The 11,028-nt window shown below is 43.2% G+C and overlaps 1 long non-coding RNA gene across 1 annotated transcript; it reads right to left on the bottom strand.

Annotated features, from left to right (window-relative positions):
* Nucleotides 1-3,951: 3,951 nt before the first annotated feature.
* On the bottom strand, nt 3,952-8,582 carry LOC138166632 (uncharacterized). Its single transcript, XR_011169663.1, has 4 exons — nt 8,487-8,582; nt 8,308-8,401; nt 7,824-7,960; nt 3,952-4,724 (listed from the first exon to the last, which is right to left on the bottom strand). It is a non-coding gene; the product is annotated as an uncharacterized lncRNA (long non-coding RNA).
* Nucleotides 8,583-11,028: the final 2,446 nt, after the last annotated feature.

Below are 11,028 nucleotides of genomic sequence, written 5' to 3'. Positions count from 1 at the left end.
CATAACATCTGTCTCATCCCGTCCCTTCTAGCCAACTGCATAGCATCTTCCCTAAGCTCTGTTGATCATTTTCAGTCTGTCCTTTATCTGTCTTGTTTGTACATAGCTATTTGGTATTTCTCCCCCATTAGACTGTCTTTTGCCATTTTTTTATATCCCCAGCAGTAGTAAATGCTTACTAATTATCGACTGACACCTCTCACCTCAGACTATTGCAGTAGCCTGTCAGCTGATCTCCCTGCCTCAAGTTCCTCTACTCAGTTACCAAAGTGATAGTTCCTAAAACTTAGGTCCAACCATGCTACTCCCCTACTTAGTGAACTCCAGTGTTTCCCTATTACATCCAAGAACAAGTATCAGCTCTGGCATATAAAGCACTTCCCCATCAGAATATAAACTGAAGGCCAGGGCAGTCTCCCTTTTGTCTTTGCTTCACCAGTTTAATAAATGTCTGTTGCTTGATTGACTGCTCCTAAGGGAAGGCGACAGCAGCCCTTGGGAGAGTCCCAGATATTGGAGTTTCCAGTTTTCACCTGGGAGGAGGTGGGAGGGAAAGAGTTAGGTAAATGAGAGATTTCCAAAGCACCCCTGGGCCCTTTGTGTTAGAAAGGAGCCTCTGATGCAAGGATTACTTCTGTTCCTCTTTCTATTTAAGTTAATCCAATTCAACAAAGCTGTATTAGGCCCTTAGAACGTGCAAGCTATCATATCATGTTAAGTAAGCTCTAGGAATCCAAATATGAAGTAAGTTCCTTCCCTAAAATCAAATCATTCATAATCAGATGGGGGAGAAGGAAGAAGAGAAGACTGGAACACAAATCTGCATTGCAATACAAATGTACAAACAGATTGCTATGAAAAATTTAGATGGGAAGGAATTGTTCTCAGCTGACAGGATCAGGGACTGCTTCATGAAACAGGAAGCGCCTGCATCAGACCTTGAGGGGAAGAAGACATTCCAACAGCTGGACATGGGAAAGTAAAAACAGGGAAATTTGTTCCAAGCATGGGAGGACTGGAGAAGGGAAGAGGAAGGGAAGAAGGGAAAGACCCAAATTCAATAACGTTTTACTTGTGAGGCATCTGATGACTTTCTAACACGTGCAAATAGCCTCCAGTAGATGAAAAGATTCACCGTTTCATAACTTCTTTCTAAAGAATATTTTACATAGAGCTCTTTACTATGTAGATGTAGTCAGAGGCCAACAGATACTTGCCTCACCTGAGTTTTCTTCATTATTTACCATGCCAGTCAGTGACACAAGGAAAATTCCATTTGTTTGCAATTCTGCATCATTAGGTTCCCTCTTAGATCTCTGCAGTAAAGTCAGATAGGCTTGTTCTATTCTTCCCTGCTCTTTCTATTGAAAGAATCAGGTTCTCCAAACTTAGCCAGTCACAATTTCAAACTCTCCATTTTCAGTTCTGTGGGGCATTCTTTTTTCTCTTCCAGAAACATGACTGTCCTCAATTATGCCTGCAAGATCCCATTATCTCACTTCCCAGGGGAATTGCGCTAGCCTCACCCAGCCAGCAGAGCATACAAAGAAACACTTTTTATTTTCTTTTTTTTATGTGCGTTCCACATTTCTCATGAATGTGAGTTTTACTACATATTCTCCTCCATTGCTGGGAGTCCCCACTTTAGGGAAAAAAAAAAAGGTCATGCTCAATATGCATTTTTCATTAAAGTGAATGCACTTTCCCATGCTTGCATCTGAAATCTGCATTCAGATAAACCTTTAGCCAAAAGCACACCCACATATTTTGGACATTCTTCTGGCCAAAAAAAAAAAAAAACCGCTGCAACCAAAGCATCTGTTCTATGTGAAAGATTAATGGAGAAAAAATGTGCAAGTCAGAAACCAAATAAGTCTCTTCCTACAGCAGCCTAATCACCACTTGCCCTTCTTCATCCATGCAAGAAAGTATGATGAAGCCACTGTGCATTAAGCAAAATGTGCAGATTCACTGTATCTTGAATATTTTAAATATTATAGAAGAAAAGGCACAAAAAAATTGACTTCCATACCTTCTGTCCTGTATCCCAGGCACACAGGCATCTGCTGGAATTATGACTTCTGCCAAGTTTATTATATTCAAAATCTAGTATTTCATTTTGGCTATGATTTTGTTTTCAAGGCTTCAATCCTTCAGTGGATCATTTTTCTTACTGATGTGGGTACTTCTTCAGCAATGCAGGCTGCATCCCATCCATGCCTTCCCATCCTGCATCACCAGCATCACTCTGTCCTTCCATAAACTCCTACAGGTAATCCAACCAAACTGCTGATGGACTGTGTCATGGCTGCCCACTGGTCATCCCTCGCTCCACCTTGGGATCAGCCCACCATATTTTCCATCTCTCTGATGACATCCTTCAGGTTCCTTCTCCTCTGCAGTCCTTCATTGGTCATTTATTCTAAATTCTTCAGTGGCAATGGTTTTCTGCTATTCACAGCCCTCTAGCATGTCTAGATAGAGTGTAAGCTCCCTAAGGACTAGAGCTATTTTATTTTTGCCTTTGTATTCCCAGTTGCTAGCAGTTGGATCAGATCAACAACTGCTGTGTAAATTTGTCTTAGAGAGTTTTAGGCATTGAGGGCTTAAGTGACTTGCTCAGAAGTTCATGTGTCAGAGGGGAGGCTTAAACCTAGGTCTTCTTGACTCCAAGTCAAGATCCCTGTCCACTAGACCACACTGCCTCTCTCAAGATTGGTACTACAGGGGCGGCTAGGTGGCTCAGTGAATAGAGCACTGGCCCTGGAGTCAGGAGGACCTGAGTTCAAATTTGACCTCAGACACTTAACACTTACTAGCCTTGTGACCTTCGGCAAGTCACTTAACCCCAATTACCCTGCCCTCCCCCCTCCAAAAAGAAAAAAAAAAGAGGCTGGTACTTCATGGTTATTATTTGGTTGGTTATTTAAATTTAAAAAAAAAAAAAACTAAAAAAAAACCCACCATGTTTTTTGAGGGAAAACTTTTAGGTCATAAAAGGCACTGTATACATATACTCCAAAGGGATTAAAGAGGGGAAAACCTATATGTACAAAATATGTTTATAGCAGTACTTACTGTTGTAGCTAAAACTAAGGGGGGTGCCCATCAGTTAGGGAGGGACTGGCTGAACAAATTATGGAATATAATTATGCTAGAAGAAATGACAAAGGGGACAGTTCAGAGAAACCTAGGAAGACATATATGAACTGATGGGAAATGAAATGAACAGGATGAGTAGAATCATTTATATGATGATGACAACATTGTAAAGAAAAGCACCTTTGAAAGACTTGAGGTCTCTGGCCAGTGCAGACACCAACCATCTCTGGAGGGTGCCCTCCAGAGGGGAAAGCCCTTCTGAGCCCAATGTGGTGCAGCAGAGAGAAAGGTGCTTGTGAGTAGTTGTTTGCATGAGGTCAGGGTCTGTCCTTTGCCTTCCTGTATATCCCCAGCACTTAGTACAGTGACTGGCACATAGTAGGGGCTTAATAAACATGTTGACTTAAATAAAATGTGGTTTAGCCAAGATAGAATTGTTAACCTCAAAGAATATATACATTATGGGTTATTCTGATTAATTGCATACATGTAGGTTTGCTAGGTCCATTAACATCTCCAGATCTTATAGAAACACTGAGCCTCATTTTCACCCCATGTGTTGAGGGACACATGACACACATGACACACAAGGGGACCTTTCCTGATTTTACCTGAGGAGGTGAGCTTAGGGGGCAGGGTTCAGGAGCAAAAGTCCTCCTAAGAAGACAATCTGCTTTACCATGCTCTGGAAGTTCAGTAGACTGGAAGAGGGAAAACCTGAATTCAAATCCAGACACTTAGTAGCTGTGTTACCCTGGGCAAGTCACCTTCTGTCTGACTCAGTTTCCAACCTTCCAAGATTGTTGTGAGGATAAAATGAAATATTTGTGAAGTACTTTGCAAATATTAAAGTGCTTTTTTATTTACTTATTTATATTATTATTTGTATTATCGTTGTCATCATCATTATTAAACAGGACAGAGGACACTGGGCTTGTGTGCACAAGTGGGAAAATAGAGACCCTAAGAAGCCATGACTAAAGATGTCCAGAGGAGACATTTATACAAGAGACCTACGGAGGAATGGAGTTTAGTACTCTGTTGCCCCAAAGGGTGAGTGACAGGATCCCCGAATGGATTTATAAAGAAATCTCATCTGTAAGTCAGTACCTGATCATGGCCACAGCAAGTGGCCTCGTAAGAAGGCACCCAATCAAAATGACCTTTCTCATTGCCAAGTTCACACATGGCACCGAAGCTAGCAGGTACCTGGGAGGCCTCCTAGCCCAGCTCCCCCAGCCCCCAGCGAAGCAAAGGCATTCCACAAGGTTGTGCAGGGGAATGGTCAGCGGAAGAACCGGCGCCCCGGTTCCAGCAGCCTGACTCCGAGCTGGGGCTGTTTGGCTGTGCCGGGGTGTCAGCTAGGCAGATTGTCTCCATTTATACGGAAGAGCTTCCAGAACAGGTCCTCCTCTACAGGACAGTCCTGGTTGAATCCCATTGAGTATCAAGTGCACCGACATGAGAACTGAAAGGGCATCAGGGTGAGCTGGTGGGGCCACTAATAGCTGTGTGACTTCAGGAAGGCCCCTCCTGGAAAAGTGTCTCTGGGCTCCTTTGTCAGCTGAGGGGCTTGGGACAAGTAGACCCCCGAGGTCTCCTCCACAGCTTCAGCCTGGATCCTATGGATGTACAGAGAAAGTTGGCTGTAATTGGGCCAACAAGTGTGGGTCAGGACCTATACTAAATCCTAGGAATATGATGAAAGGCAAACAGCTTTTAAAATAGCCCCTGTCCTCAAGAATCTCCCATTCTGATGGAATAGCTTGGCTCTTCAGTGCCCACGGAAGGAAATCTGGGCCGCGGAGGGACTGGGAGAGACTCCTGCAGAAGGGAGCACTTGAGCCCAGAAGGCTAACTCGTGGAGAAGCAGAGGCCCACTCTTCTCTACTGAGGAGACTGAAGCCAGAGCCTGGCAGCCCAGCCAAAAGTACTATCAGAGAGCGCCCCCTTCTGGCAAGATGTACTAAGGCAATCCCTGCAGGGCCGAAGCAAACCCGGCCCTTGCAGAGAACTTCCGACGGGAAAATCCAGTGTTTTTCTGCATTTGAAAGGCATGTGGTGCCAGGAGCTCCGTGGGCGGGTCCTCATATCCAATATGATACGACTCAATGAATTTTTGGGAGCAGTACTCTAGTTTATTTCATGATAAAATAACACAGAATTCCATCACTCCCAACTGAAATTTTCCCAGACTTTAAATGCCTACTGACTTTCTTTCTTTCTTATATGGGACTTTTACCACCATCTGGTCTTAAAGGGTTTATAGCTCCTGGGGTCTTAGGACCTGTGACTAGAAGGACCCTCAGAAGCCACCTGGTCTAACCCCCATATTTTACAGAGAAGTGAGTGCCCCAAGAATTCTAATCCATATCCTCCAATTCCCAAGTCCAGACTGGCTCTCCGCTTCCTACATGAACACTGTGTTTGGCAAAAGTTTTGTAGTTTTACATGCTTCTGAACTTTTGCATTTTCCTTAAGTATGGCACCTTAGAGTACAGTAAGTGGTGGAAGTAGATAGTCGGTGGATCCAGGGTTCAAAACCCTAGGGAAAAAACCACAGGTATTTCTTGTGTGTCCCTCTAGTTTCAGAGCAGTGACCATTTCTGCCCATGGTGCCATTTTGAAACAGTGTTATCAGTTAACAAGTCATATGTATTCTACCTCTAAAAACCTGCTTGCCTGACAGAATATAAAATCCTTCTATTTTGTCTTTGTAGCTCCAAGGCCTAGGTAGCACAGTATCTGGAACATAGTAGGCACTTAATACTGCCTTGTGGATTAATTGATTTATCCCTTTTTCTTTCTGTATAATCATACATTCTAGTACATCCTGCCATTTCTAAGTACCTGGACTATTGCAGACTCCCTAGCAGGTTTTCCCACATTGACTCCCTCCCCTCTCCAATCTAATCAACAGCCAGATTAATATTTATCATACATAGATTTGATCATGTTATTCCACTGCTCAAAAACCCAGGGACTTTACTACGGCTTACCTGGTAAAGTTAAAATGTCTGTCAACTCACTCTTCCCCATCTCGGTGCCAACTTCATCTTTCCAGCCTTATCTCATATTGCTTCCCTCTGGTCATGATTCTTCCTGCCAACTTGGAGGACTCACTGTTCCCTGTACCCACCCTTGTATTTTCTTACATCTCTGCTTTTGCTTCTGCTTTTCCCTATGCCTGGAATGTCCTCCTTCCCTTTCTTCACTGGTGGAATTCTTCCCTATCCCCTAAATCTCAATGATAATACCATCACCCCCAGTGCTTCACAAAGTGCTTTATTAGTGTCTCTCTAGTGTCTATATCAGGAATTAACTTTAAGTTATAGTTATGTGGGCAGGTCACGTACTTCCCCAGTTAGACTTCACAAAGGCAATCACCATGTCTCATCCAAATTTTATGTCTCTTACATGTAATTGAGAAAAAATTAAAATTAAATGTAAAAAAATAAACTTTATGTCTCTTCCAACACTAATAGTATTTATATACAGTAATAAATAGTCAATAATCATTTATAAACATGTATTAAGCACCTACTATATACCAGGCATTCTGTTAAGTAGGCCCTTCAAATGTCTCAACATTGGCAGGGATCTTGGAAACTAGCCTTTCTCACCTATATCTGAACAGATATCCTCTGCTTGAAACCCTCCAGCTGTGGGGAAGCCGCTCCCTCCATCATTTGACAGTTCTGATTCTTTTTTTTTTTGCTTTTTGGAAGGGGAAGGCAGGGCAATTGGGGTTAAGTGACTTGCCCGAGGTCATACAACTAGTAAGTGTTAAGTGTCTGAGGTCACATTTGAACTCAGGTCCTATTGACTCCAGCACCAGTGCTATTCACTGCGCCACCTAGCCACCACAACAGTTCTGATTCTTAAAAAGAGATGCAGCAGGGTAGTGGACAGAGCAGACTCTGAGCCAGGAAAACACGTAGGCTGAGTGGCCTTGGGCAAGTCACTGAAGCTTTCAATGTTCTTGGCAAATCTGTAAGCTCATACCTTGCAGAAAAGGTACGGACCTGCATTGGTAAAGTGGAGGTCCTCACCTGGGAGTTTCCAATGTATATCAATGAAATCAAAATCTAGACCAAAAAGGTGCTTAGTAAGAAGCCAAAACCAGCTTCTGTTCATGTTTTCTGCAGTGCTCCTAATTGTGCCCTCTGCAGCGAAACAGAGCAAATCTAACAGAAAGGCTGCATAGCAATAGAGACTAAGGCATTGGACTTGGAGTCTGAAGACCTGAGTTCAAATCCTGCCTCAAATACTTCTTTGATAGGAACTAGGGATATTCCTAGGGACTTCTGGGGTCTTTGTCCATCCTACTTCATTCTTAATTGCTGTGTGGCCCTAAACAACACACTCGAGTTCTCTGCACCTTAACGTCCTCATCTGTAAAATGAGGGAGTGAGACCTGATGGCTGGCCTCTAGGTCCCTTCTAGCTTCACATCTATGCTCCCATGATCCTTTTACACGTACGAATCCTTCAAATAGGGGCAACTAGATTGCTCAGTGGATAGAACACCAGACCTGGAGTCAGCAAGACCCAAGTTCAAATCCAGCTTCACTTTCCTAGTTATGTGACCCTGGGCAAGTCACTTCACCCTGTTTACCTCAGTTCCATCATCTGTCAAATGAGCTGGAGAAGGAAATGGCAAATCACTCCAGTATCTCTGCCAAGAAAAGCCCAAATGGGGTCACAGTGAGTCAAACCCACCTGAAACGACTCCGCAACAAAACAACCCTCCAAATATCTGAAGAAATCTATCATGTTCCTCCTCAGTCTTCTCCAGGAACACTCCCAGTTGTTTTCTCATAGCCAGGTATGGTACCGTCTTCTACTCTTTCCCACTTCTGGAGCAGTAGTAGGTTATTAATTAGTCAGTTAATTATACTCACTAATTCAATGGATGTCCGTCCAATGTATTGAATGGAATTGAGGTTACTGAACCATTTACCCCCTCATCCACATACACACAGGCCCACAAACTCTTCTAAAATTTCCAGCTCTGGGACAGCTAGGTGGCGCAGTGAATAAAGCACCGACCCTGGAGTCAGGAGGACCCAAGTTCGGTTCAGGCCTCAGACACTTAACACCCACACACAAAAAAACTAGCCGTGTAGCCTTGGGCAAGTTACTTCACCCCACCACCCTCCAAAAGGCAAAAAAACAAAAGAAAATTTCCAGCTCTACATCTCACCAAAGCTGCCTGGTAGTTGGAGCACTGATTCCTTTTGTTTGGGTCTGAATAGCCACAGCTGTAAATCTGATTCTCTGGTGGGATTTTGCTGCAGCTGGAGAGGGAAGAAATGAAGCCATGATTTGTAGCCAAGGGAACAAGTGTTTATGATAATTTAGGCATGGAAGGAAATCACTTACAAACTTCTTTCAACTTGCTTTGCCCACATTGTGGATTGTCCATGTGTTGTTTATGTGTTGAGTAGAAATCCCTGTGTTCTTTTATTAAGGATAAAATGAAAAAAAAGCCCAGCATTCACATTCAAACATGTTTTAACAGGAACTGATGAGAGGACTTGGTTTTGCAATATCTTTAAATGCAAGCCAAAGAAATAACCTTAGAGATACTGAGTTCCTCTGTGTTTCAAGCAGGCTCTTCTGGCTAATCTGTCTCCACCATGTCCTGGAGGGATAGACAAACTGTCATAACCAAGGATCCAGATGGAACAGGAGGGGGTCAGCCTGTGGGAGGCCAGGAGCAGATGTCCAGGCAAATCTGTGGAAGTGGGTAAGGGCCAGGTGTCAGACTATGGGAGCAATACCCCAGGACAGCCACAAAAAGACAAACCTAGGTGTAGGCCAATGTGCAGCTAGGGAAAGGGATGACTTGGAACTGTACACCCAAGTCTTCTTTAGCCAAAGGTCCAACAAGTCTTACAATGAGATTCTCTATCCAGGCAGGGGTGAAACAAGAAACTAAGTGGCAGAGGAAGTCTAGCAATGGGACTGGGGATTTGGGTCCAAAAAACTCTGTGATTCAGCGAAAGGGAACCAGGGCTTCCAAGACTGGGACGAGATTGACTCATGCTGAACCACAAAGGCTAAAGTTGATCCTCAATGCTGGAGCGGGGTTTCATGTAAGTTCATTGAGAGTAGGGATCATTTAATTCTTTGCACTTGTAGCTCTAGTGTGAGGTATGGACAAAGCACTCATTCTGTCTTTGCTTTCTTTTCCATCCTCTACGTTTTTTGTGTGTCACCTGAAATCTTTTGGCAGGCCTCAGGTAGCCCTCAGACCGTATGTTGTGCAGGCCTGCCTTAACTATTGTCAGCCTTCAGGTTCAGTCTAAAAAAGATAAATAGGATTAGGTTGTATCGTATTTAAGCTCTGAATCTCCAAGATGTTGGCTACCAATAATCATTTTTCACAGGATTATTTCTTTTTAACTACTTTTCTTCTACCCAAGATGCCACTTCTTATAGTTGGCATACTCTTTGAACTGGAATGAAAAAATGCCTTTGTCCATAAAAATCCCCAAAGTGACAATGTCCTACTTTCTGTAAATAGAATATAAAGTTATAAAAGAGGAAGAAAGGGGAGTGGGAGGGGAGAGAAACAGAGAGAGAGAGAGAGAGAAGGAGGAAGAGGGAGGGAGGGAGGGAGGAAAAGAGAGAAGGAGGGAGAGGAAGGAGACAGAGGGAGAAAATGAGAATAGAGATGGAAGGAAAGAGGGAAGGATAGAGAAAGAGGGAGGGAGAGCGAAAGAAAAAGAGAGATTTTGTTTTAGTCATGTGGGCTGCCTTGGGAATGCTTGTGTTCAGATTAATACACATACATTGCCTGGGGGGAAAGAATATTTAGCACATGAAGAGAAAGAAAAACCTAATTACAAGCTATCACCAAATACGAAATAATCCAGGGAAAGAAATAATGAAAGAAATAAAGCACAAACTGGTAGGATTCACCTAGGAGGATCTCCTGAAGTGGAGTTCAGAGCCATATTTTGAAGTGTATAAGGAATGTGACTCATTTAGAAGAGGGCAGAGAACATACTAGCTTTTCTAGGTGGAAGGAATGATGAATGAAAGTATGGAAGCAGGAATGATTGATATGTGTGCGTATTGTGGGGTAGGGTAGGAAGAAGGGACTGGCAAGGTGTTTACTTGGCTCTAGCCACTTTAATGGCACAACGTGAAAGAAAGCTTAGGAGACCTTGTACAATCAACTAAGAATAAAGTCAGGCAATCACGCAGTTATCTGCTATAGCTTAGGTTTATAAAGCTCACTCTGGGTTCAAAGGGTTTTCACAAACATGATCTCATTGGAGCCTTCACTATATCCCTCTAAGTTAAGCAGGATAGATGATATTTTCACCTAAGACTTCATATCTTCCAAGGTTGTAATGTCCCATGGTTCACACTTATCACACGTATTTGTTGTTGTTGTCCACACTCGGCTCTTTGTGAGCCCATGGACTATAGAACATCAGGCTCTTCTGTCCTCCACTATCTCCTAGTTTGTCCAAGCTCATGTTCATTACTTCCATGATGTTTTCTATCCATTTCATCCCCTGCCATCCCCTTCTCCTTTTGCCTCTAATCTTTCCCTACATCGTAGGTGTATCTGACATTGAAGAAATGGGCATTTGGCATTGCTAATAGTTTAAATTCAACCTTTAGAGATTCATTCTTTGGGGCTTATCATTGCCCTCCCTAGGCAATCCTCTTTTAAAACACAAATACCACTGAGAGAAGTAACACGTTAAATCCATAGACTAAAAGAATGTCCCAGATGGAAGGAACACAGAATTTCACACTTGAAGACCTCCAATGACAGGGAGTGAGACTATCTCCAGGGGCAGTCTATTCCACTTGGGGATAGTTCTAACTGTTAAGGAGTTATCACCCTAAAACCACCTCTTGGCAGCTCTAACCCACTGATCTTGGTTCCTCCTTCTTGGCT

The sequence above is a fragment of the Petaurus breviceps genome, unplaced genomic scaffold (genome assembly GCF_028583685.1).
Source record: "Petaurus breviceps papuanus isolate PSGF00001 unplaced genomic scaffold, PetGlider_PUasm1.0 225, whole genome shotgun sequence".
In the NCBI taxonomy this organism is placed as follows: domain Eukaryota; kingdom Metazoa; phylum Chordata; class Mammalia; order Diprotodontia; family Petauridae; genus Petaurus; species Petaurus breviceps.
Note: the sequence above shows the minus strand (reverse complement) of the source record. Positions and strands in the feature narration are given on the sequence as shown.